The sequence below is a fragment of the Lissotriton helveticus genome, chromosome 7 (assembly GCF_964261635.1).
Source record: "Lissotriton helveticus chromosome 7, aLisHel1.1, whole genome shotgun sequence".
In the NCBI taxonomy this organism is placed as follows: domain Eukaryota; kingdom Metazoa; phylum Chordata; class Amphibia; order Caudata; family Salamandridae; genus Lissotriton; species Lissotriton helveticus.
Window position 1 is genome coordinate 900,674,160 of NC_136068.1, and position 6,496 is coordinate 900,680,655.

Sequence of the window (6,496 nt, forward strand, 5' to 3'; positions counted from 1 at the left end):
TGGGCCACCAGTAGTCCGGATCACCTCCTTGCCAGTCTGCTTCCGCTTCCGGGTCCTGGGGCATTGGAGAACAAACGTGGGACCGTGGCGGGGCGAATCGCCTAACCGTTGGCCTCCTGGCTTCTTCGGCTCCTCTGTTCTCCGGGGCTGTTCTTCCTCTTCATCCTCCGTGCTGCTCCTGGTTCTCCTCTCCTCTCCTGGGCTTGCCACTCAGGAAATGCCGTCCGTCACTTCCTGGTCCTGAGGTCCTTTTGACCCCGACGCGTCACTCCCTTGGGGCGGGGTCTCGTTTCTCAGGTCCGTCTCCTTAAAGGGGTAGCCGTCTGCTTCCTGCGCGGTGGGCCACCAGTAGTCCGGATCACCTCCTTGCCAGTCTGCTTCCGCTTCCGGGTCCTGGGGCATTGGAGAACAAACGGAGGTACGTGAACAAGCGGGACCGGACCGCCAGTCGGTGGCCAGGCCCCCACCCATAGTCCCCCTGGAACCCGTCCCGCCACACATCTCCACCCCTGGACTCTCCCGATCGGGGAGAGGAAAGACCCGTGAAAGGAAGTCCGCATTCCCGTTCTCCTTCCCCTTCTTGTGCACCACCTTAAAGGCAAAGGGCTGCAGAGAAAGGAACCACCGGAGCACTCTGGGATTGTGTCCACTGTTCTGGTGCATCCACCTCAATGGGGCGTGATCGGTATGGAGAATGAATGGCCGTCCCTCCAGGTAATAACGCAGCTTCTCCACTGCCCATTTGATGGCCAAACCCTCCCGTTCTATGGTGGAATACCGGGCCTCCCTAGGAAAGAGTTTCCGACTGATATATAACAGGGGATGTTCTACACCGTCTTGGCCTGTCTGGGAGAGGACCGCGCCCACCCCCAGGTTAGAAGCGTCCGTGGCTAGTATAAAAGGTTTGGAGAAGTTGGGGGAGGCCAACACCGGGGCCGTGGTCATCGAGACCTTCAGGTGGTTGAAGGCTTCGAGGGCGTCCGGGGAGGGTCTTTGTAAGTCCCGTGGCCGCACATCATTCCTCAACAGATCAGTAAGGGGAGAGGCAACAGCAGCAAAGTTAGGAATAAACCGCCGGTAGTACCCTATTAATCCTAAAAAGGCCCTGAGTTCTTTTTTTGTGGAGGGAAAAGGCACTTCAGCAATGGCCCTTACTTTCTCTGTTTGGGGTGCTATGTGTCCCTCCCCCAGCACGTACCACAGGTAGTTTACTTTCGTGAACGCCGCCCGTGATTTCTTGGCGTTAATGTGTAGGCCCGCCTGACGGAGAGCATTCAGTATGGTCCGTATGTGTAGAAGGTGTTCGGCCCAACTACCACTGAAGATGACGATGTCGTCTAGGTAAGCCGAACTGAAGGAAAGATAAGGACGCAATACTTGGTTCATGAGTCGCTGGAAGGTAGCCGGGGCCCCATGAAGACCGAAAGGAAGGACGGTGAATTCGTAGAGGCCGTCATCGGTCACAAAGGCTGTTTTCTTTCGGTCTTCCTCACGAAGAGGCACCTGCCAATACCCCTTCGTGAGATCGAGGGTGGTGATGTACTGCGCCTCGCCAATCTTTTCTATTAGTTCGTCCACCCTAGGTATGGGGAACGTGTCGAAGGTGGAAATAGCGTTCAGGGCTCGGAAGTCCATGCAGAACCTTTTGGACCCGTCGGGTTTCGGGATCAGTACAATCGGGGACGACCATTCGCTGTTCGAGGGTCGGATAACCCCCAGGTCCAACATCTCTCTGACCTCCTTCCGAACGACAGCCCGACGAGCCTCGGGGATCCTGAAGGGCTTCTGTTTCACCACTTTACCAGCAGGAGTGTTGATGCGATGTTCCACGAGATGCGTGTGTCCGGGTAGGTCAGAGAAGATGGAGTCGTACGGTTGTAAGACTTCTCGCAGGTCATCAACTTCCCTACGGGACAGGTCGGGGCTCACCACGAGTTTGCCTACGGTGGAAGGTGTTTCACGGCTCGAAGAAGCGCTGTTTACGCTGCGAGGTGCGGGGCCCAACCATTCCTTCAAGAGGTTGATGTGGTAACTTTGTGTTTTACGTGATGACATGCGTAGCCTGTAGGTGGTGTCCCCAATCGTATCCACGACTTGATATGGCCCTTGCCATTCGCTCTTGGTTTTGCCGCCTACCGAAGGGAGTAACACCAGGGCCCATTTTCCGACGGAAAGGCGCCTTATCCGCTTTCCTTGGTCGTATCGTTTCTTCTGGGTAGCCTGTTTCCCTTCTAAGTTGGAGGAGGCCAGATTTCTCAACTTGCCCAGCTTCCCTTTTAATTGTTTGGTGTAATCTAATACCGTTTTCTGGTCGTAAATCTCCTCGTTTTCCCATAGGTCTTTCGTGATGTCCAACAGGGAGCGGGGCATGCGTCCGTACAGGAGCTCGAACGATGAGCATCCCAGGCTACTTTGTTTTTGGGCGCGTAGGACATACAGGGCCAAGGGCAACAGCCGATCCCAGTCCGGGCCTTCGGCTGTTAGCATCTTCTTGAGTACCGCCTTCAGAGACTGGTTGTACCTCTCCACCAAACCGTCGGTCTGGGGATGGTATACCGAGGTACGCAGATGCTTGATGTTCAAGGTCTTACAGATTTCTTTCATTAGCCTGGATGTAAACGGGGTCCCTTGGTCCGTCAACACCTCCTTAGGGAACCCAACTCTAGCAAACAGCTCCACGAATCGGTCGGAGATGGCCGCTGTGGTGGGGGCCCGCAAAGGGAACGCCTCAATGAACCGGGTGGCGTAGTCCACTAAAACCAGCGCATAGACATGGCCTTTGGCAGTTCTGGGCAAGGGGCCAATTAGATCCATCCCCACTCGCTCAAAAGGGACCCCGATGATGGGTAGGGGATACAAAGGAGCAGCACATGGTCGCTGCGTATTCCTTCGTTGGCATACTTCACACCGGGCACAGTACTCCTGTACCTCCTTGTAAATGCCCGGCCAGAAGAAATTCCTCAGGATCACATCCGTGGTTTTCTCTTTTCCGGCGTGACCAGCGGTAAGGTGGGTATGTGCATAAAAAAGGACCTGTTCTCTAAAGGCCTGTGGCACCACCAGTTGAAGAGGGCTGTCTTTCCGGGAGTGTCGGTATAAGAGCCCGTTCTTGATGAGAAACGTGGGGTACACCATGGTTTGAGTTCCCTGTTGGGTGTGTGCTGTTTCCCATGCGTTGAAGAGGGTTCTGTCCTCTGTCTGCGCGAACCTGAAGCTCTGGTCCATAACCCACGGGTCCGGTGTGAGATAAGCAGGCTGTGGATGGTTACTGTTCCGGGAAGAATTGTTCAGCATGTCCCGAAACAGGGTAAGGAAGTCCGGATTATCGACACCCATAATGACGTCTTCTGGTAAGGAGTCCACCACCCCAACCCGAACGGTACACGGCCCTCTAGACTTGTGCTTCAGGGTGATGGAGGCCAAGGGGTAGGACTTCACGTCCCCATGTATGCATCTGATGTGTACTAGGGTTCTGGGCACGTACTGGGTCGGGAACACATAGCGTCTCTGCACTACCGATTGGCGACAGCCTGAGTCAAGGAGTACCCTAACGTTATAGCCATTCATTCCCATACTTACATAAAAGGAGGCACCCATTTCAGCGGAATACAGGACAGTCCGGGGCAGGTAGCCCACTTCCATGGGTTCTTCGGGGGGGGGGTCGTTTCCTTGGGCACACCCGCGCGATGTGCCCCCAGTCCCCACACTCGTAGCACTGAGGTCCTCGCCCCATGGGCGATACCATTCCCGGAGGTTTGGTGCGGGGGGGTTCCAGTAGGGGTTTGGGTTTCCTTTCGGGTTTGAGGGGTAAGGGATGTTTCGATGTCTTCTCACTGTCCCAGGGGAGGGCCTTGGGTTGCGCTCTCGCAAAATTGGCCGCCATCTCGATCGCTTGCTCGATCCCTAATCCTGAATGTTGTCTTAACCACCGTTGACTGGCATAAGGTAGGGCTTCCATGAACTGTTCTAGATAGACTTTTTTTAGTATCTCTTCTTTGGAGCAGGATTCTGGAGTCAGCCATTTATCAGCCATCATTTTGAGCCTGAAGTATAATGTCTTGGGGTTCTCTCCGGGGATGCCCCTCTCCTTCCGGAACCTGACTCGGTAGGCCTCTTGATCGAGACCCAAGTGATCCAGGATCACTCCCTTAATCGTGGCGTAAGGAGTGTTGCCCAAGGGGTTGGCCGCTTGATAGGCAGATTGAGCCTCACCTGTGAGCAATGGGGCGAGGAAGAAAGGCCACTTCTCTTCGGGCCATCCTAGCGCTCGAGCGGCTCTCTCGAAGTTCATCAGGAAGGCGTCAGGGTCTTCCCCCTGCAGGTATTTTTGGAGGGCAATGCCTGATGGATTAGGGGTATGCACACGTAGATCCCCTGGGGGGGTCGCTGCTGCGGGCGGCATAGTCTTTAAGCTTTCCATTTGAGCAGTGAAGGTGGCTTTGAAGAGCTCCCTGTCAGCTTGAGCCGATGAGAGCTGCCGTTCCACGGCCCACTCCAGTTTCTCCTGCCCTTTTATCATGTGTTGAATCAGGGCGTCCATCTCAGGGGTACAGATGGACTGATCTTCTGATCCCACTTCTGACACCAGTTGTCCCGGGGTGACTGGGGACTGGAGGGGTTGAAGGTCCTCCTCTGGGGGACCCTGCTCTAAGTTGGAAGGAGAGGCGGAGACCCGAATCAAACTTCTTAAAGAAGGCTTTATTTTGGTGTAAGTCTTTCGGTTCCTGCTAGTGATGCGTTCTCTGGCGAACGCTGCTTGGTCGTAATGGGGCTGGCGACACGGGTCCAGGATGGCTCTTGCTTCCGTTCTCCAAGTCGTCCCGTCGGGCTCCACATAGGAGGAAAGAAGACAGGAAAGTATCAGGGCTTAATATTACCGTAGTCAACAAGGGGCCGGGAGTGAGGGAAACCAACGCCAGGTGCAAGGAACACTCTCTTAACCTAGGGGGGGGTGGTGCTCGTGAGAGGGAGGGGACGAGGCAGCTTCTGCACTCGGGTCACTTCACTCGGTATCTCTAGGGACGTGAGCGCCCATCCACCCTGCCATACGCCCCCGTACCTGCTGTAGCCACGTTCCTCCCGTGGGACCGTGGCGGGGCGAATCGCCTAACCGTTGGCCTCCTGGCTTCTTCGGCTCCTCTGTTCTCCGGGGCTGTTCTTCCTCTTCGTCCTCCGTGCTGCTCCTGGTTCTCCTCTCCTCTCCTGGGCTTGCCGCTCGGGAAACGCCGTCCGTCACTTCCTGGTCCCGAGGTCCTTTTGACCCCGACGCGTCACTCCCTTGGGGCGGGGTCTCGTTTCTCAGGTCCGTCTCCTTAAAAGGGTAGCCGTCTGCTTCCTGCGCGGTGGGCCACCAGTAGTCCGGATCACCTCCTTGCCAGTCTGCTTCCGCTTCCGGGTCCTGGGGCATTGGAGAACAAACGGAGGTACGTGAACAAGCGGGACCGGACCACCAGTCGGTGGCCAGGCCCCCACCCATAGTCCCCCTGGAACCCGCCCCGCCACACCATCATTTGTCCTGGCTGGACTGGAGTTCTGTGAATGATTACATTGCCGAGGAGATTCCAGAGTTTTATATGCTTCTGTTGATGAAGCGATCAGTTTGGTGCGGGTGTGCAGGCAGGGCGCGGAATTGACAAAGTGTGACATAAAGTCGGCCTTTTGCCTCCTTCTCATACACCCAGCGGACTTCTCATTGCTGGGGATGCAGTTCGAGGATGCCATCTTTTTTGACAAAGTTTTGCCCATGGGTTGTGCCATTTCCTGCCTGTTATTTGAGGCATTCAGCTTTTTTTTGCAGTGGGCATTCACAGACAGGAGTGGTCGTCATGCGGAATCTCATTACTTGGATGATTTTCTGTTCGTCGGGAGAGCTCAGTTTGGTGAGTGTGGGAGAGCCCTTAGACAATTTTAGGTTCTAGCACAGGATTTCGGGGTTCCATTGGCTCCTGAGAAGACAGCTGGGCCCAGCTGCAGTTTGACATTCCTGGGCATTGAGTTGGATTCGGTCGCATGGGTGGCAGGTTACCGGAGCAGAAGGTTGCAGACATGCAGGCTTCCCTGTTGCACGTGATTGGTGAGAAAAAGATTGATTTGCGGTCAGTGCAGAGACTCCTGGGTTTCCTGAACTTTGCGCCTCGGCATGGCCATGTCGGAGGTGGTGCTTTCACATAACAGGGCCCGGATCTCGTTGGGGGTCAGGGCAGACCTTCGGGTGTGGCAGGTGTTTTTGTTGGACTTCAATGGTGTGTCACTGGACTTTGTGGATGACAAGATGGTTTGGCGGTGCAACTTTTCTCTGACGTCGCAGGGGCTTCCGGTTTTGGGGTTTTTTGGGTCAGGAGGTGGTGTGCAGACCAGTGGCAGGAACATTGGTTGAACCAGGGCAGGAGTATTGCTTTCTTAGAATTTTTCCCACTGTTGGTCGCATTAGAGGTGTGGGGTGCAGATTTTCGGGACAGGTCAGTATTGTTCCATGTGGACAACAGTACGGTACTGT